We start from the raw sequence: 20,937 nt of genomic DNA, 5'->3' as shown, positions 1-20,937 counted from the left end.
TTGCCATGTAGCTTTCGAACCATGTTCTTGCACACGCGCAGAGAGCAGTGGCAAAGAAACTTTCACATCCAGGCTGGGAATCTTCCATCACAAAAGCAGCCAGGTGAATCTGGGGGTTTTTTTGTTTTTTGTTTTTTGTTTTTTTAAGATTTTATCTGTCTTCATGGAACTTCTTTCTAATAAAAATGTCAAAAAATCAGAATTTTTAAAAAATATTTTATTTATTCATGAGAGACACAGAGAGAGGAGCAGAGACACAGGCAGAGGGAGAAGCAGGCTCCCTGCTGGGAGCCCGATGTGGGACTGGATCCCAGGAGCCGAAGGCAGACGCTCAACCACTGAGCCACCCAGGTGCTCCGCAGCCAGGTGAATCTGACTGATGTTATCTACAACAGCGTTTCAACCAGTGTGGATCCTAAGTTAACCAGGAGAGCTGGCTGCCCATTAAGTAACCGTGACGAGGCCGGTGTTTTTATACCATCTCTCTGCTACCACCAGTTAAGATTTTTCAAATCACTTCTTTCTCTGCCAGGGCACGTTATTTGTAAGCACCTCCTAGAGGTGACCCTTCTGGGCCGGTAAATGACTTAATTTGGAGGCAGATAGGTGTGGTGGGCCCAATCCAGGAGCGCGGTTAGATCCAAAGCCAGTAATTTCCAGCCACTTGGGGTTTCCATGGCAGCTGCACAGGTAGGTGTTTCTGAGGCTTCCTCCGGAGCCTCCTCTAAGCTGATGCTCTACCTCCCCTACCCCTTGCACCCTCTCGTAGAACTTTCTCCACCAAGCCCCCGAGAGACATGGCATCCTGTGGTCAGAGCCCAGTGTAGTGACTGCTTTGTGTATCGGCCCCTCCAAAAACCAGTCTAAACCCTGTGCACCGTTCTGGAATCTTCCAGGAGCCTCAGACACTGGAAGTAAGTCCCTTCCAAGTGGTGAGCACACCCGCATACACACGCCCACAAATAATCTTCCCTTCAGGATGGAGTTAGGGCCTCTGCTCACCAGATTTTTGGGTTACATACGAACCCCACTCATGTCGTTTCCATAATTTGAAACACCCACTGCAAGTGGAGCTGATGAAGCATGAAGAGGGAGCCGGTGATGGCAGACTGTGCAGACGGGAGCAACCGTTTGTCATGCGTGTGAGCTCCAAACGTTTGGTCTTACCGGTTTCCTTTGGATGGTTCCCTCTGTGGAAAAATTGCTTACTGTGGTGAGCTCGCCAGCAGAGCCGTGTCACTGCAGGGATGCCACATCTTCTCTCGTCCCTCCTCCCTGTGGCTGCTCTTCAGGCCACTGCAGCTGCCTGCGGGAGCTCTCACCAGCTTCCCGACCCCCCCCCACCCCCTAGTCCCGGTAGCTCGGTGAGATCGGGGACATTGGCAGGGCAGGCAGGAAAACAGTACGTCTGTGCTCAGAACAGCGTCTCCCCCCTCCTTTCCTCCCAGAGTCCTCCTCCTCACTTGTAACTCTTTCCACCACGGTTTAAATCCGGGCCCTTGCCCCAGCTTCGTCCAGTCCAGCGTCTTGCCTCGTATCTGGGGACGGCAGGAGCGGCAAATCCAGCAGGAGCTTTACAGTCAGCGAGGAGTGTTGGCTACCCTCGGACCGTCTTAGAGCATGGCCTGGCCCTTCGCCAGTCCTCTTCCTTCCCGTCCTCCAGGTGAGGCGCCCCGACAGGGAGGGCCGTGTCCAGCAGCCGGGAGCCCTCGCCGTCAGTTGTCTGAACAAAGCAAGTTAGATTTGTTGGTCTGTTTTTATCACCGCCCCTTTGAGGAAAGTCACAATCCTTAGTTCAAGTAGGGGCCGAGCTGGTCAGAGGGGGCCCTCAGGGGTGTGATTTCTGGAAGGTTGGTGGTAAAGCCCGAAGGGCGGAGTGACACAGGGTCGCTCTGACCTTGGGCGATCTGTCCTCTCTACACCTCCCTTCTACACACGGGGAGTATACATCTGCCGCCAAGGGTCAGATGAGAGGATGTAGGCAAACCACTTGGCTCAAGAGTTGAGTCAGGGCTCTTGGTACATACATGTGAACTTTTATTTGTATCCAATTTCGTGGTCCAGACCTATTTACGGCACAGGGTTCTGCTGCTCGGAAACCCCCTCCAATTGGTGTTAATAAAGCCAAAGGAGACCACGTCCGTGGGGGTAGCCTTAGCTGCTTGGGAAGATGGGAGGGAGAGAGAACAGAGAGGGAAGCAAAAGCAATGCTCTGGGCAACGTGAGCTGCAGGGGAGCCCAGGGAAGGGCCCAGGGCAGATGCAAAGCCCCAAGGGCCGTGCAAGCTGAGGAAGCCGTGCATCCTGGTGAGTTTGTGCCCTGGCCTGCTGGCCATTTAGATGCTCTTCCCTCTCCCCCTGCTCGTTTTCCCTACCGAACAGCCTGCCACCAGACAACTGCAGAGCTTGGCAGGGTTCCGGGAATCTGTACCAACGCCACACCTCCTGATGACATAGCAGACACTGGTGGTGCTTGCACACAGCGGCAACGTGGCCTTGTCAAGCTGCTCTCTGACGGAGGCTTTCGGATTTCGAGTGGTGAGAAGGCCCTGGCCTTTGGGCAATCAGGAATCCCGAACGCAAGTCCCAGCCTTCAGTAGCTTTAGACCTCCGCAGGGCACGTCCGCTCTCTGATTGTGCTTCCTCCTACGGGGATGAGCACAGTGAGTGTGTGCAGATGTGTTACAGGAGGCCCCGAGATCCCCCACGCGCACACGTGTGCGCTCTGCAGGCCCTCTCCGGAGAGGCAGCGGTACCTGTCGGGACCAGCACCCAAGGCACGGTCTCTGATTCCCAGTACTTCTCAAATCTCGGTCCATTTTTGAAAAAAAAAAAAAAAAATCACAGTTTTGGGGACCCTGTGATATGCCACTGTGAGCAAGGTGCTGGACCAGCTCAGGGGTTCCCAGCACACCCTACAGCCCAGCTGCACCACTACTTCCCCTCAGCCCCACCTTACTCAGCTCCCACCTTAAACCTGCCTCTCCTCCACCACAGCCTGAGAGCTAGAGACTCATCAATGAATCTTTCGCTTTCAGTGTGCTCTTCCTGAATGAGTCGTAACTTCCATTTTTTTTTTCTAGCTTTGCTCTCTGATCTATCTCAAGGGTCACATCTAATAGAATGCTCATGCTTTTTAAAAATATTTATTTATTTATTTATCTATCTATCTATCTATTTATCTATTTATTTATTTATTTAAAAAACCCATCTCTTTCTCTGTTAATCAAAATGACTTCGGTTTAAATTAAATGCCTGACACAGAACTCGGTTAGGAGACCAGAGCTGTTCATTAGAAAGTGAAAGTAGCTGATAATCCTTTTTTATATGTGAGAAACACTGACAAGTCACTTAAATCTTTTTCCCTCCTGGTAACTTAGCAGAAATAAGCAAAAGTATTTGAATTTTGCCACCTTTTTATTTTTTTTCCTTCCTTGGGCCCAGGATAAAGATGTCATAGAAGAGTTTACATTTCACACTCCTGCTAAACTCTTTAGGTAGGAGAAAATAATTGGCTTTTTCCTTGAGAGGAGGGTAGTAACAGACTGTGTCTGAGCTATTCTTTTGCAAATCCCCGTGGGTTCTGAATAATAAAGTCTGTCTAGCTTCTAGTCTGTAACTCTCTTTCCTTTGAACAAGGGCAGTAAGTTGCTCTTTTTCTGCCCAGCTCTCGAGCTGAAAAAATCCAGTAGGTGGCCAAAGAGTCTTTAGAAGACTAAAGACAGCTTCAGAGAGCCATTGGACCAGGTTTTAAAAAGAAAAGTGTGCTTGTATCTTTGTACAGCAAACAATGCGGGTGGAGTTGAATGGTGCTTCAGGACCCCAGCTTAGGGACAGGTGACTTATTTAGGCAAGTTACAAATTGACATGTTTGACTATAGCTAAATTGAGTTCTCAAAATAATCCCTGAAACTGGAGCTCAGACCGTTGAAGCAAGTACTCCAAGCAGACTTCTCAGCCACCCTCGTTTTAGCCTCAGATTTATGGCACGGGGTCATCATAAAGGGTCATCATGTTTGCCCCTCTGCAGAGGAGCCCCTCATGCGTTCCATGCAACGTGCAAGAGCTGCATGCACGATCCCTGGGCCCAGGGGTGCCGTGGCTGAGAACTTTGCCCTTTTACTTTTGTAAAATATTCTAAATTGAGGAGATGCCGATAAGGAAATTGCTCTGCATTGTTTTATGGTTCCAGCGCTCAGTTTCCTGTGGTGTGCCATGCTCTTCTTTGATTTGAGTCATGTGATGCCCAAGAAGCAAACATGACTCTGCTCTCAGTTGCCTAGAACTGGCGACGGCTCAATGTACATTCCGTTTACCCGGCCACAGGTGCGTTTTGTGTCACCAGGACCTTCCCAAGAACAATCTGCATCTTTGAAGAAAATATACAGTGAACATGACTGGTGCCGTTAGCATTCATGTGGCAATGGTCTCTCTCTCTCTCTCTCTCTCTCTCTCAATGTACACACACATATTTACAGTGGTAATATACAGATTACATGAAATTTACCATTTTAACCCATGTTTAAGTGTACAGGTCAGTGGCATTAAGTACTTTCACGCTGTTGTGCAACCATCACCACCCTCCATCTCTGGAACTTTTCATCTTCCCAGACTGAAACTCTGCCCCCATTAAACCCTTAACTCCCCATTTCCCGACCCCAGCCCCTGGGCAACCATCCTTCTACTTCCTGTCCCAATGAATGTGATTACTGTAGGGACCCCATACAAGGAGATCATCCAATGTTTGTCCTTTGGGGACTGGTTTGTTTCACTCATCATAATGTCCTCAGGGTCCATCCGTGCTGGGGCCTGGGTCAGTGCTTTGTTCATTTTTTTAAGACTGAATAATATTCTATGGTTGGTTCACCCATTCAGCATCTATGAACACTGCAGCTCCCACTTTTGGGCTGTTGTGAAGAATGGGTGTACAGATATGTTTGAGACCCCACTTTCAATTCTTTGGGGTCTGTATGCAGAAGTGGAATTGCTGGCTCAGAGGGCAATTCTATTTTTAATTTTTTGAGGAACTGCCATGCTCTTTTCCGTGGAGGCTGCACCATTTGACATTCCCATCAGCAGTGTCCAAGGGCTCCATTTTCTCCATATCCTTGCCGACACTTGTTTTCTGGTTTTTTGATACTAATGGGTCGGGGATGGTACCTCATGGTGGTTTTGGGGCAGCGGTCATTTTAGTGTTGGTGTTTGGTGGCATGCACAGCCTAGCCCTCCTTGTGTTTCTGGAGGACGACGCATGAGGTGAAGGCTCCTGACCCCTTTTGTTGCCTGGATTCTACAAACCTAAGCACTTGCTGAGCTGACACTTGTAGGCATCTGCAGATACCAGATGTATGAACTGACTCGCTCTAAGCTCCATCTGGAGAAAGGAGGTTGAAGCAGCTTGGAGCAGGTGGGGATTCCTTCAAGATCCTTTTCCCAAGCACGTGGGCAGGAGAAAAGGCACCTAATTTGACCAGTCTGCTGAGGGATGTGCTTCATTAAGACACTAACTCTCCCCACTGACAGGTTTTTTAGCTTTACAAAACATACTCCTCCTGCTGCTGCTTCTAAGAAGACACTTACCACAAAGTATTAGTTTTCCAGGATAAAACAGAAGAATGCAAGACCTAAATGAAACCCATTCCCATCCCTCTGATGTTGTTTCTTTATCATTTTGGTAATTTTCTTTCTAGTCATTTTTTTACTTAAAAAAAAAACACATAATTGGAGGGTGGGTGGGGGGTTGGGGTGACTGGGTGATGGGCACTGAGGGGGCACTTGGCGGGATGGGCACTGGGTGTTATGCTATATGTTGGCAAATTGAACTCAAGTAAGTAAATAAATAAATAAATAAATAAATAAATAAATAAGGGAACCATTTACCTTCTCAATACATCAGTCTGATTTAATCAAATGTCAATGCAAAATAAGGAACACTGTATCTGGGGGCTTCGGGTTTACATCCAAATTCCATTCATATCTACCTGTTATAACATTGATTTATACAGTGAAGGAAACAAGTATAAACCTCTTCTGAAATAAGTTATAAAGGTTTTAATACGTTTTTAATTTAAATTCAATTAGCCAACATCTAGCACATACTTAGTTTCAGATGGAGCATTTGATAATTTATCAGTTGCGTATAACACCTGGTGTTCATCTCATCATGTGCCCTCCTTAATGCTCATCGCCCCCCCAAAAAAACCCACATAATTGCAATAATATGTACATAAAGTACGTAAATAAAGCTTTCTAAAAGGGTTGTGTCCATTTATAATGCCTTTAGCGATACATATGAGAGTATCCACTCATTTCATTATATCCTGCAACTTTGAGCTTATTTTTTTCTAATTTAACAGAGGAAAATTAACTACTTTGTGAAATTTCTATTTCTTTTGTGATTTTTGCTACAAATGATTTTTTTCCAGTTTGTTTTTTGCTTTTTTAGTTTGGATATAGAGATAGTTCATACTTCTATGTGAACAAGTTATTTATGGTCTTTCTTTTTTTTTTATGTCCCTTTAATTCAAATTTTATGTAGATCTATTCCTTATTTACACTCAAGTTTTAAAACTTTCTCATCTAGTGGTATGATTCACTTTTTTTCTGAGGAATATGATACATTTGGTTTTTAAAGATTTATTTATTTATTTGAGCATGAACAGGAGAGGGAGAGGGAGAGAGAGACAGACTCTGAAGCAGACTCCACACTGAGCATGGAGCCTGATGCAGGGTTCCATCTCATGACCCTGAGATCACGACCTGACCCAAAACCAAGAGTTGGTGACTTAACCAACTGCGCCTCCCAAGGGCCCTGACAAATTTTGTTTTTATCTTATATTTCTGTTTTAAAATTATGTCTCTATTTAACTAGATTTTATTAATCCATAAGGAGTTTATCTGGGTGTGTGGTGTGAGTTAAGAATTTACCTCGATATTTTCTTTTGAATTGGTAACAATAATTCTGAATAATTCTTTCCTTCTCTCATAATTAGTAATGTTTCCTTTATCAAAAACTGACTTCCAGTAAATGTATAGACATAATTTTTTAATAACCAGTACCCCCTTCCCCTATAGTTCTTTGGTAAAATTTTCCTTACTCTTCTCACTTGTTTCTCTTAGATACACATGGAAATTCTTTTGTTAAATTTCTCCCTATGAAATATATCATCCAGATGGAGTTTGATTGGAATTGCATTTAATGTATAAATTAATTTAGAATGTACATTTTGAAAATTAAATTTAGTCTTCCTAAATCTTATTTCAGCTCTCTTTGCTTCTTATTATATGTATATATACATATGTCCAAATTATGTCTAGGTGGATTTTCTTTTCTTACATTGGTTACACACAAACCTTGCTGAATTTTTTGCTTTGTGAATGGGGTTGTTTAAATTTTACTATTGTGATGGTTATTTCTTTCAATGTGTGTATCTGTGAGAATGCTTATACATCATAACTATACACTTTATGCAGCAAAGTAACAACATATTGAAAAGAATACCGAGGGTGCCTGGCTGGCTCAGCTGATGGAGTGAGCAACTCTTGATCTTGGGATTGTGAGTTCAAGTCCCATGTTGGCTATAGAGATTACCTAAAAATAAAATCTTAAAAAACACAGTTTTTGAAGTCTTTGGAATCCATCAGACTTGGGTGTGAATCCCAATTCTACTTTTTTTTTTTTTTTTTAAAGATTTATTTATTTACTTGAGAGAAAGAGAAGTGTGGGGGAAAGGGCAAAGGGAGAGAATATTCAGGCAGACTCCCACTGAGTGTAGAGCCCAACATGGGGCTCCATATCACTACTCTGAGATCATAACTTGAGTGGAATCCAAGAGTCAGATGCTAAATGGACAGAGCCATCCAGTTCTACTCCTTACCATATCATGACTCTCAGAAGATAGTGCTACACTGTTGGACAAATAGGAATTCAATAAATGATAGTTGTTATGACTTCTCTTGAATATAGTTTTCCATTAATTTCTTTGGGTTTTCTAGTTTCGCAATGATACCATCTATAAGTAACAATAATAATGTTAATTTTTTCTTTCCAATCTTTAACTGTTTCGTGTCTTATTGCATTGGCCAGAAAACTTGCAGAACAATACTATGTAATTTTGTTCTGTCTGGGTTTTTTTTTTTATTATTCTTATTTTTAAAAGGATGTCTTTAGTTTTTCACTATGAAGTATAATGTTGGCTGAGAAATGGATACTCTTTATATGTTGGAGAAGTATATTTCAATTCTTACTTTTTAAGTGGTTTTAAATTAGAAATCAGTTAGCTTGGAAGACTCATACAATTTGAGCTACTTTATTTTCAAGTTACATTAGTGTTACTAAGAGAAAAGAAAAATTAAATATCAATTCTATCTTTAATATACAGGTTATTATTTCCTCTAAAACTAGTTGTCTCTGTATGAGATCTTTATGAGTCTTCCTATGGATTTCAATACTGAAAATCAATTAAGCTCCTTGGGAGTAAGGTGTGTATGTGGGGGCAGAGGGTGCATCTTCATTTTAGTGGCCTACCCACCAGTTTCTTTATATATTAGAAGTCTGTATCTTGCTTTTATATCTGATTTGGGTTTCATAGGAGCCTTGTAATCTTTTATTCTGATTTTGAATTACCATGTTTACCAATACTTGTAACATTTTAAGTAGAAATCCTATTTTAAATTCTAGAATCTTAAACTACTTATTCTTCTGGTTCAAGTTTATTGGTATTTTAATAGCATTTGTTTTCCTGATGTAAAATTAATACATATTCATTGTAGAAAATTTGAAAAATGTGGACAAGCAGAAAACAAAATTTAAAAATAGCACATACAGGGGCACCTGATTGGCTCAGTAGGTTAAGTGTCTGACTCTTGATTTTGGTTCAGGCTATGATCTCAGGGTTATGAAATTGAGTCCTACATCAGGCTTTGCACTGGGCATACAGTCTGCTTAAAATTCTCTTTCTCCGTCTCCCACTGCATCTCTCTCTCTCCCTCTAAAAAATAAAAAATAAATTTTTAAAAGCACATACAGTTTTGTAAGACTTGTTTTTCACATACTATATTTTGTACATTTCCCAAGTAGCTTTAAGTAGTTTTACACTTCATGATTGCTGATGGTTAACATCATGTGAATGTTTTACCATTCATGCCCCAGAGTCCTGTTGGGAGACTTTTAGCTTGTGTCTAATTTTTTGTGGGGGTGAATAATCTAATGACAACCAACCTTGCATCTTTGTGTTTATCTCTTTAGCAAAATTTCTAGAAGTCTTTTCTTTTTTCTTTTTAGAAGTGAAATGGCTATCCGAAAGAACTAATTTTTGAGAACAAAATAGTTATATTCTCTAATTTCTGTTTTAGGTGATGAATATCATTCCCACAACATCCATCTTGTTTCCTCAGCTTTGCCAAAACTAGATGTTGACATTTCAAAATATTTTTTTACCTATCGGATAGAGAAAAAAAGTCTTTTTTTTAAAAGATTTTATTTATTCATGAGAGACACACACAGAGAGAGAGAGAGAGAGAGGCAGAGACACAGGCAGAGGAAGAAGCAGGCTCCATGCCTGTAGCCCGATGTGGGACTCGACCCCAGGTCTCCAGGATCACGCCCTGGGCTGAAGTCAGCGTTAAACCACTGAGCCACCCGGGCTGCCTGTGAAAAAATCTTATTGCATGTTTTACTTTGCATTTCTTGTAGTACTACTAACGTTGAACATGAAAAATGTGTTCATTAAGTATTTATATGTTTTCTTTTGTGGATGGCTTCTCCATATTCTTTGCTCATTTTGCAGTGGCGGTGTTCTTTTGATATTGACTTATGAGACCCTGTAGTTTATAAAAATTAAGAGGAAAAGCTTGGAACTTAGAATTCTACATCCACATCTCTGTTCTGCTACTTTAAGACCTTGGGTATGATACTTCTTAGCCACTCAGTGTCTCCATTTTTTATTTTAAAAGTGGAACTAATTGTATCTCCCTTATAAGATTATGGCAAGATACTGTGTGCAGAGAGCTTAGCATGTCTTACACCTAATAAAGGCTCAGTAAAGTGTTGCTTTTATTATATTGAGGTTCTTAACTAACTCTGCCTGTAAATATGTTTTTTTCCTAGCCTATAATTTCCCTTTCAGTTTGGTCTACAGTGTTTTTTTTTTTTTTAAATGTATTTTAACTTCAATTATTATGTGATTGAAAATCCACATCTTTTCCTTTATGGTTTATTCCTCCTCCCTCAAATTAATATCTACCTATTTTTCTTCTGGTTCTTTTAAGATTTGATATTTTACATTTAATTCTTTAATTCACTTGGAATAATTTTCGCTTTTGGTATAAAGTTAGTGTGAAGTTGGTATTTTCTGTGAATTTTTTTTCCCTTTCAGTTGTTCAACTATGATGACTAATCTATCTTTCTCCAGTGATTTGAAGTGCCATCTTTATCATAGACCAAATACTTCTAGGTTTTCCATTTGATTCCACTGATAATATATCACTGCATTAACACTATAGCATAGTGTATAGTGTATGTCCATCCTGTGCATTCTAGCTTTATTGCATGTTTAGTATCTGGACGCACTTATCCCCTCTCCCTCCAATTTTTTTTTTAATTCCAAGTTTATTTCTGTGTGTAACTACAGACTTACAGCCTACTCAAGATGTAAATTTTCCTCTCATTCTCTGCAGTGCAATAGAAAGAACTTGAGCTATAGACAGAGAACTTGAGCTGTAGACAGAGGACTTGGATTCCAGACCTGTGTCTACCAACTTCTAGCTGTTTGGGTTGGACCCATTTTGTACTCCCCAAGTGCCTCTGGTTCTCTGTTGAAGTAATTGTATGAAAATCAGCACTTATCCCAAATTCATTTGAAATAACAGTAGCAGCTTGACCAGCCACAGTGTCACATCACTCAAGTCTATCCCTTTTTCTAATGACTGCAGAAGATCTCCAACTCAGTATTTCAGTTATAAGTGTTTTATCTTGTCCACGGTCACTGTGATGTAATTGAAGTAACATTAAAAATTATTATGAGCAACTTTACTTTTCAAGTATCTTGTATGTATACACATGCACACATAGATAAATTCAGCTATATATGTGTACTCATAAATGGATGGTTATCATGTAACAGTTAAGAAATAATGACCTTGATGTGACACTATTCTGTTTTTTTATTTTATTTTATTTTACTTTTTTAAAGATTACATGAGGGTCATGTGGGTGGTGCAGTCAGTTGAGCGTCTGACTCTTGGTTTCAGTTCAGGTCATGATCTCAGGGTCCTGGGATCCAGCCCTGCGTCATGCTCCATGCTCAGTGCCGAGTCTGTTTGAGATTATGTCTACCTCTCTCTCTGCCACTCCTGCTCGTGCACTCTCAATCTCTCTCTAACATAAGTAAGTAAATCTTTAAAAAAGAGTTAAAAGATTACATAGAGAATTTGATATAACCTTAATACTTTTATTGGATACTTAAGATATATGTGTTTGATTGCAAAGTGTAAATATGAAGCATCAAAGTTTTATATATATATAAAATAAGAGGTATAGTTTACCGTACACCTGCCATGGACCAGATGCCTTTTTTGAATGCTTTATGCATGTTATCTTTTTTACTCCTCATGACAGTGCCCCGGGTAGTTATTACATTTGCTTTATAGTTGAAGGAACTGAAGTTTGCCAGAGTTAGACATGCCGACACCCGGTAAATAAAAGAGGCAGGTAGGATAGGACCCAGGGCTGGATCGTGTCCTGGTGCATGCTCTTTCCTCTGTAATCTGCCACTTCCACGGGTATTTGCAGTCCCCATTTTGCTTTACGTAAAATCTAATTTCTGAGAAACCTGAGAAGAAAGAAGCACTTTTCTTTTAGCCGAAGACGGAAACTTGGATTTCAATTTAGGAACAAACCATGATCTGATACACTGTGTTATGGCTGTAATCCATAGGAAATATAAGGAACTGGTGGAATTATACAAAAAGCTAAAAGGTGAGGAAGAGGAATGGATCTGATATGGAAAGAGCTGTGTGTTTTAAGATGTGAGCTACTTATGTTGTCTAGGACGTTCTGCAGATAATTGCTTCAAATCCTTGAGTTTGGTATCGATTTCAATGACATTAAAGATAGTCATTTCAGGTAATGGATAGTCATTTCATTTAATGATACTATTTTTTTTCCCCTTTAAATCATTCCAGGTTTATCACAGAGAAACGGAAACAGAAATAAGCAGAACAGCAAAAGGTAAAATATTTGCTCTATCTAGATGTAAGCACCATTTTAACTTTTTGATGTCCACCTCTTCTTTTTTAATTTAGATGTGAGTAAAAATTTTCATTGCTATTTACAAAAATAGGACTCTCTATTTGTAGCCAGGGTTTTTTTTTTTTCACCTAAAGAAATATATCACAAACTTTTAAAATGAGATTAGGGGTGATGCCTGGGAGGCTCAGTGGTTGAGCGTCTGCCTTTGGCTCAGGTCGTGATCCTACGGTCCTGGGATCAAGTCCTGCATCAATCCCAGGGAGCCTGCTTCTCCCTTTCTCTGCCTCCTTCTCTGTGTGTCTCATGGATAAATAAATAAAATCTTAAAACCTTTTATTTATTTATTTATTTATTTATTTATTTATTTATTTATCCATGAGAGATAAAATCTTAAAATCTTTTATTTATTTATCCATGAGAGACAGAGAGAGAGAGGCAGAGACACAGGCAGAGGGAGAAGCAGGCTCCACGCAGGGAGCCTGTTGTGTGACTCCATCCCAGGACTCCAGGATCATGCCCTGAGCCAAATGCAGACATGCAACTGCTGAGCCACCCAGGCGTCCCTAAATAAATAAAATAAAATGAGATTAGGCATTCTTCTACTGGATCATTTAAAAAGGTGTAAAGTATTTGTTTCATGAATGTAGCATGGTTTTAGTAGTTAATTTCAGATTCTTAAACAGATTGCTTTCCAATTGGCTTTACTTTTAGGATTATCACAAATTTGTCTTACTGTAATATCATCTAATACTGTTTGCTCCTTTAAGTAACATTTAAGGTCTTTTCATTCCATTGAGTCTATACTTAGGCACTTGGATCCCAACCTCCTTGCTGATAGTTCTGATGAAATTGTTCCAACTCACAGATGCTCCCAGCACTTGGGCAGATAAGGTTTGGGCTTTGGAGGCTATACTAGCCTACTAGGGCTGCCATGACAAAGTACTACAGACTGGGTGGCTTGTTGTCTAACAGGCACTTACTTCTCACCGTTCTGGAGGCTCAAAGTTCAAGATCAGGGTGTGGGCAGGGTTTTCTTCTGAGCCCTCCCTCCTTGGCTTGCAGATGGCCATCTCCTTCCTGTCTTCACATGGTCTTCTGTGTGAGTGTGTTTGTCTGTGTCTCAGTCCTCTGTTCTTATAGGGACAGCAGCCATATTTAGGGCCCACCTAAATGATCTCATCATCTTAACCTCAATTACCTGTGTAAGGTAACATGTAATCATGTTACCTTAATAATTCCTCAGTCACCTTCTGAGGCCCCGGGGGCTGACTTCAACATATGAATTGGGGTGGGGGTGGGGGGGACACAATTCAACCTAGAGCAGAGGCAAACACTGGCTTTATTGTTAAAGTTCCTCTGGTGGAAGCAACTTGTAGTATACCTGTTAAAACGTTCATGGCATTTTGCTATTTAAAACATAGCACATCTTTAGCCTGCATGACTCACTAGGACAGAGAGATGTTGCGTGCTTTGTTTACTGTTGTCTATGGAGCCTGGAACACTGTCGTTGGCTACCCATTGTTGAATGAATGAGTAAATGAATGTCAAGTTTCTTTAGTCACATGGAGAAGTCACATCAAATCAGCCTACACACTTTAGAATACCTGATTTTTCTGAGCACGTACTCCATTATTTACGTAAGGTTTGCATGTCAAAGTGCCTGACATCCCTAAGTCCACTGCCTTATATTAATCGGAGGCTGTGGGTGAAATCATCCCAGTTCCCCATTTACTGTGCAGTGGCACATAAGCCCTGGATAGGACTTTATTTCTTTCTGAGGGAAAGAGTTGTCTGTCCATGAGGATGCACATGTTGTTGTTTTCAGGTTACTAATGGGCAGGGTTTTTCATGGCTATCTAGTCATGTGACTTAGCCCTTTATACAGTTGAAAACTCCGGGCTTCTCCTTTGACCAGGGGACGTGGGGACCTATCCTATAAGCAAGGCGACCAGTGGCCAGGCAAGGTAGACGGGTCCGACAGGAATGCTAACGCACTGTCAGTGACGACCTCTACTTACAAGTGCCATCTGGGGGTCTGCTTAACAGAAACTATAGAAATTTTGCTTTGTTTTGCGTGTTCTCAACTGCATGCACAGGCACACATACATCTTACTTATTGAAGAAATATTTTTTTTCGCTTATTTATACTCTGGGTCATGATTGGAGAGCTCTCTCTCACAGAGAAACAAATATTGAATAAGTCCATGTCTTAAAGGCCAAGGAAGACTCTCCATCCAGTGAGAGTAAAGCAGTTTTTCTAACACTTGCCATCTTGTCTGAAGGCAGAAGGAAGGACAGCCGGCCTTTTTGTGTCCCCTGAAGTTCCATCGTTCTAAAATTCCAGTAAAGCAGGGCACTTTCGTCACAGAGGGCAAGTTGGCTTCAAAGAGTTATCCTCCCCTATGTGCTGATATTTTAAAATGACTTTATAGCTTTGAAGTAGGCCGACAACCCAACTGAGAATCAGGACATAAGCAACTCTTGACTTCTGGGCACCAACCAAAAAGAGGTGCGGGTCCTCAGGCTTATTTTCGGCACATTTCTTAACAGTGTTGGCTATCCAGTTTCCTAACCGCTGTGGGTTAGAAAGAATCAATTAGAAAGGGAAGGGGAGATTGCTATTGGTGGGCAGGCACGCTGAATTCAGAAAGAAGTGATGAGGGATAGCCAGATAATGAGGGAGGAAAGAATAACAAAAAGCAGACAAAAACTCTAATTGGAATTTACTGTGGGCATGCTAGGAAATAGCCGTTCCATACCTCAAGGATGAATAGTTTCCTTGAGGATGTGATCACTTTCTGGCCTCGTACAAATCTTATTTGTTTTTTAATTTAATTTAATTTTTTTTTTTTACAAATCTTGTTTATAAAAAGTTATCTTTGTATGAAAATACAATATAGTATTTGAAGTTTACGCTACTCTCCTTTTGTTCATAGCTTGACTTTCTGGTTTTTTTCAAGAAAAAAGGAGAAAAAGCAAGCAGTACATAATACATTTTTGAAAAAAACTTCTACTTCAAATGGCTCACGCTTAAAAGGGAAGACTGTCAGCCACCAGAAATAATGCATTCCTCGAGTTATCTAAGCAGCTAAAGTAATAACGTATTTAGGATAACAGCAGTTTAGAAAGGTGTTCTCCGGAGCCCATCCCTGTGATTCTGCACCACTTATCTGAGAGAGAGAGTTTAATTGGCTGCATTACTAAAGGGGATTTGGAAATTCTAAAGGACAGCTCTCCACCCACCTCTCGGCCTTTTGCTGTATTCACCACTCCTGGGCAAAGCCCTTCCTGGCTTCTCTGCCACCCCTGAGCAAAGCCGTTACCCTGCGCCCCCAGCCCTCTCCAGTTCATTGCCATCCCTCCACATCTGCACAGTTTGCAAAGCAGATTCACTGAGTACCTGCAATTGGGCAGTCCCTGTGCCAGCCTCGGGGTGGAGAAATCATTTGCAGGACTAGGCCACGCTTTCAAGAGGTGTGCAATCCACTGAGGACGCGGATGCCCTCCCTCTAAGATGGATTTCTCCACAGTACTTCCCCTCCCTCCGCACCTCGATGGACACTTGGTTTGTCTTTAGAGGCATCTCTTCCTTGGAAAGCCTCTCCTTGCAGAGACTAGTTCTCCCACTCATGGGGGAAGCTGTGATGTCAATGACTGTGCCTTTTTTTTTTTTTTAAGATTTTTATTGATTTATTCATGAGACATACACAGATTAAGAGGCAGAGGGAGAAGCAGGCTCCGTGCAGGGAGCCCCTTGTGGGACTTGATCCCGGGACTCCAGGATCACTCCCTGAGCCAAAGGCAGATGCTCAACCACTGAGCCACCCAGGCGTCCCAATGACTGTGCTTTCTTCTGTCCTTCCACAGTAGGCCTACCGTGTTTTCACCTCCCTCCTTTCTTGTATCACTGAGCTCAGGCTGCTGTAATATGGAACCACGGGCTGGGGGCTTGAACATCAGAAATGCATTCTCACAGGTCCAGAGGCCAGACGTTGGAGCTCAAGGTGCCATCAAGTCTGGCTTCTCCCAAGGCCTCTCTCCTTGGCACACACGTGACACCTTCTCCCTGTGTGTCCCCACACGGTCTTCGCTCTGTGGTGGATCTGTGTCCTCATCTCTTTTTACAAGGACACCGGCCCATCCCTGTGACCTCATTTAACCTTAATTACTTTAGTAAAGTCCATATCTCCAAAGAGAGTCACATTCTAAGGTCTTAGGGGCTGGGATTTCAACAGACGAATTTGGGGGGACACGGTAGAGCCCTCCAGGCCTCCCCTGATGCCAGTGCCATCGGTCTATGCCTTCTCCTCTGTGCTGGTTACCTCCTGACCTCTCAGGCACACCGCCCTCAAGAGAGGCCTGACGGACCTACTCCACCTGTGTTCCCCTCAAGCCCGTCCCCTCCTTCATTTTCAGTGACAGGACCATCCACTCGAGGACTCAAGGACCATGCACCCTTCTTCTAGCTTTTTTCATGTCCTCAGAGCATGGGTGGAACTCCCGCTCAATCTCACAGGAGTTATTTTGTTCACTTACTCCCCTGAGCCTCTCTCTGGTGCCCGGGTCCCAGCCCTACTCCGATCCTTGTACCTTCCACACCCTTCCTGCCACCCGGCCTGCTTTTTCCTCCTCTTCTCTAGGGCCCTGGCCACTCCTGGTTCTCAAGCTCAGCCCTTTCAGTGTCATCCCCCTTGTGATGGATTTTACTCATTTCAATTTCCAACTGTCCATAATCCCTACCATATGTTTTCTCTCTTCTGTAGCTCCATGGCATGGAAGCTAAAAACAGCAGAATTTCTCTCCCACCAGCTCTGACATTTCTTCTCTCCTTAAGCCTCAGCGCCATGATCTCCCCTCCCTCTCTGGCTGCTGCTTTTCCATATTCAAAACCATTAGATGTGAAGTCCTGTGACTTGCCTGTTTCCCACCAGCATTTCTCAGTATGTTCCTATTCTTTTTTCTCCTGTCATAGGATAAGAAGCATCCCTCTTTTCCTCCAAGGCTGATCTCTCTCTCTCTCTCTCTCTCTCACACACACACACACACACACGCACACCCCAGTAGGCACTTCTCTATTTCATTTATCCATATTCTCTCTCTCTTGGGATCCACATTCCTTTCCCCTTGACATCAGTGGTCTGGGTGGTTACCCATTCTGAAGCCTCTTTCCTGGATGCTGATATTCCTAGAGGCACCCCAAGGCACCCCAAAGCACCATCAGGCAGGGTTTCTCAACCCTGGCACAACTGCCATTTGGGAGCACATTTTCACTGTTGTGGTGCTGCCCTGTGCCTGTAGGATGCTAGGTGGTATTCCTGGCCTCTACCCATAGATATTAAGCAGTACCCTTCCCCCGACTTGTGACAACTAAAAATGTCTTCAGACATTGCTGAACATCCCTCCCCTGCCCCCGGTGGTCAAAATCACTCCAGCTGAGAACCAGTATAGACAGTAAGAGTGTAGACTCTGCTACATCATCATCAAGAGTTTGTATTTTAGGGGGGGCATCTGGATGGTTCAGTGGTTAGCATCTGCCTTGGGCTCAGGGCATGATCTGGGGTCCTGGGATCAAGTCCTGCACTGGGCTCCCCACAGGGAGCCTGCTTCTCCCTCTGCCTGTGTCTCTGCTTCTCTCTGTGTGTCTCTCGTGGATAAATACAATCTTAAAAAAAAAAAAAAAAGAGTTTGTACTTTAGGTTCATGTGAAGGGGGGTTGGTGATAAACAAAATTAGCAAATCTTAAGCTGTACATTCACTTATCTTTCCTAATTAAATCCTTGTAAAAACCACCGCACAGACAGTGGTTCTTCTGCACGGCCCCCAACAACGGTATTTTATTGAGATGACTCCAATCCAAGTAGGCAGTTTTAATTTTTTTTTTATCAGCAAACCACTTAATTCTGAATTGACTGATGACAATAAAAGAGCAGGTTCTTGGGGGGTGGGGTCAGGCCGTCTGTGTGTGTCTAACCAAGCCCTGCCAGCCCTGCCGTGGCCCAGCAGTGTGACGTTGGGAGTCTGCTTTGGTTTGGGCAGTTGCAGAACAGGATGATGACAGCACGTCCCCGATCGATCAGAGGGCAGAGGGGCTGAGCACGGTCATCCGCGCGAGGCCCTTAGCACGGTGCCTGGCGCCTGGGAGGTGGTGGGTAAAGACCAGCTGTTCTTACCACTGCTGCTGTTCTTTCCCTTCTGCTCATCACCTAACTTCTCAACAACCCAGGGCTTTCACTTCCTCTTCCAGCGGCTCTGGAACCGCACGCATGGTGCCCCTACCCTACAACTCTCCAGTCAACTCACCATTTCAGACCTCACTTCTTTTGGGGCCCTTTGCCTTGATTTCTTTGTATTTTTATTTTATTTTTTTTAAAGATTTTATTTACTTATGCATGACAGCACAGAGAGAGAGAGAGAGGCAGAGATAGAGGGAGAAACAGGGTCTCGATGTGGGACTCCATCCCAGGACCCCAGGATCACAACCTGAGCCCAAGGCAGATGCTCAACCACTGAGCCACCCAGGTGCCCCAATTTCTCTGTATTTTAATGCTGTTGACCACCTTTTTCCTCAACAGCCCCCACTTCCTTGGCTGTCTTGCTCCTTTAGGCACTCCCCCAGGGTTCAGCTTCTAGCATTTCCCTGCCCATCCTCTCTGTCCCTAGGACATCTCCCCAGGCCCCTCCCCCTTACCACCTGCCTCTCCCCAACACTCACGTCCCTGGTGAATGTACCCACTCCCCCCCACCCCCAGGTACCAAACCTGAGCCCAGGGAAGCAGCCTTCTTTCATTCTCCCTTCTTCTCATGCCACAACTAGTTGGGCCCAAGCCCGATGGATTCCATCCCTGTAACGTCTCCCATCTGATCTAGTCCCTCCACCTGTCCCACTGTTTGTGCTCTAGCCCCTTCGCTGTCACGCGTCACGCCGCCACGCCTGCCTGCCATGATTTCCCTTCTTTTGGTGCCCCAGAGGGGTGGTTTTCCTTCCTCTCCTATGGAATTGGTCAGGCTCTATGGAATCTGTATCCTAATTATATTTCCAGGCAATCCCTTCTTCCCTACCTCTACAGCCAGGGCTGTCTTCCTAGGTCCTCATTATTTCTTCGACGGGCTCTTCTGTTAATCCCTAACTAGCCTTCCTGTCTCGAATTTTCCATACCCTTCTCCACAGTCCCACGAGGGTGGCTCTGCCTACCTTCCTCCTTAAGCGTTTCGGGGCCTCAGCCTTGGATAAAGTCCAGGTGAGCTGCGAGGTGCACGGAGCTCTCTCGGCCGCCGTCTGGCCCATGGCGATTTCTCCAGCTCCATCTCTTGCTGCCTCCTCCCCTCCTCCCTCTGCTCCAGCCACAGAGTGAGGTATTTGCAGTTCAGGAGAGTGACCTTGTTTTCTGCCTCTCTGCCCTTGTGCTTACTACTCACGGCTCCCTGGGCCTGGAGTGCCCTGCCCCCTCCTCTGTGCCTGGGGGCCACCTTCCACCTCTTGTGAGGTCCCACGAATGTCACCTCATCCACCCAGTCTTCTCCAATCCTTTTCCTTCCTGATTCTCTCCCATGGCACAGCAGCACGATGTTTCATTTCCACCTCGAACTCAGTCTCACCCACTCTGTCATCTTCCACCCCAAATGGGCCTCTACCTGTGACTTTCGCATTTGTTCCTGATCCTCTGTTCTCCAGTCCCTCTGCCCCTACCCTAGTTCAGGCCCTCATACCTGAGGTTTTCCCTGGATGGTGTTCAGAATTCTTTGTGGGTAGAGCTTCAGCTTGTTTACCTTTTGGTCGTGTCACCTGCATATTCCTGTACATGTCATAATCTGGCCATACTAGATTCCATCCTGAACAGGACCCATGACTTGCTACAATCATGCCTTTGCATCTGCTGATTCTAATCCCAGTCTCCATCTACAAAATTTCTAGCTGTTCTCCCTGGCTCAGCTCCATTGGCTTTCTCCTCCATGAAGCTTTCCCTGATTGCTTTTTATAGAAGTGATCTCCTTTTTTTGGAACCCCTGAATCTTGCAGCCGATTTAATGGTCTGTAATATGTTGGTTTGCATTTCATGATCACTTCATGTGGATGCAGAGAATTGGACTATAAATTATTTTAAAGCATGGGTATAAATTATCCATTTTTGTATCACTTCTCTGCTAGAGAATCTAGCACGATTCCTTTTTTTTTTTTACACAATTCCTTTTTTAAAAATCTCATGATGTATATACATACCAGCTTAATTAAGATAGAACTTACCTACCATACAAATCATCCGTTTGAAGTGCATAATTCGGTGGCTTTTGTGTATTCAGAGTGCGCAGTCATCGCCACTATCAATCTTAGAACATTTCCATCACCCCAGAAAGAAACGCCGTGCACATTAGTAGTCAATCCCCATATCCCTCTAAATTATCAACTCTAACCAGTAATCTACTTTCTGTTTCTATAGATTGGCCTATTCTGGATATTCCATATAAACAGAAACATATAATATCTGTCCTTTTGGGTCTGGCTTCTTTAGTATGTTTTCAACATTGACCATTTTGTAGCGTGTGTCCCTGTGTCATTCCTTTTGACTAATAACTCCATCCATGTATGGATATACCGCATTTTGTTTATTGATTCCTCAATTGATGGTTATTCGGATTGTTTCCACTTGGAACAGTTGTGTACAAGTTCTTGTGTGGACTTATGTTTTTGTT

General features: G+C 43.3%; 1 protein-coding gene and 1 long non-coding RNA gene across 4 annotated transcripts in view; one reads left to right on the top strand and one right to left on the bottom strand.

The window, feature by feature from the left end:
* Positions 1-20,937, top strand: part of RREB1 (ras responsive element binding protein 1) — a 176,027-nt gene that overhangs the window by 17,606 nt on the left and 137,484 nt on the right. For both annotated transcript variants that reach the window (XM_072813829.1, XM_072813842.1), the window contains exon 3: positions 12,183-12,228. The gene's annotated coding sequence lies outside the window, so the exon portion shown is untranslated. The remainder of the gene's footprint in view (positions 1-12,182; positions 12,229-20,937) is intronic.
* LOC140626215 (uncharacterized) lies at positions 203-20,300 on the bottom strand. Of its 2 annotated transcripts, XR_012025415.1 has the most exons (3): positions 19,442-20,078; positions 2,375-2,645; positions 203-1,723 (listed from the first exon to the last, which is right to left on the bottom strand). It is a non-coding gene; the product is annotated as an uncharacterized lncRNA (long non-coding RNA). The 2 variants fall into 2 exon arrangements; XR_012025414.1 differs by having other exon boundaries at positions 203-2,645; positions 19,442-20,300.

This window comes from Canis lupus, chromosome 37 (assembly GCF_048164855.1).
Source record: "Canis lupus baileyi chromosome 37, mCanLup2.hap1, whole genome shotgun sequence".
NCBI classification, from domain to species: domain Eukaryota; kingdom Metazoa; phylum Chordata; class Mammalia; order Carnivora; family Canidae; genus Canis; species Canis lupus.
This window is presented reverse-complemented; position numbering and strand designations above follow the sequence as displayed.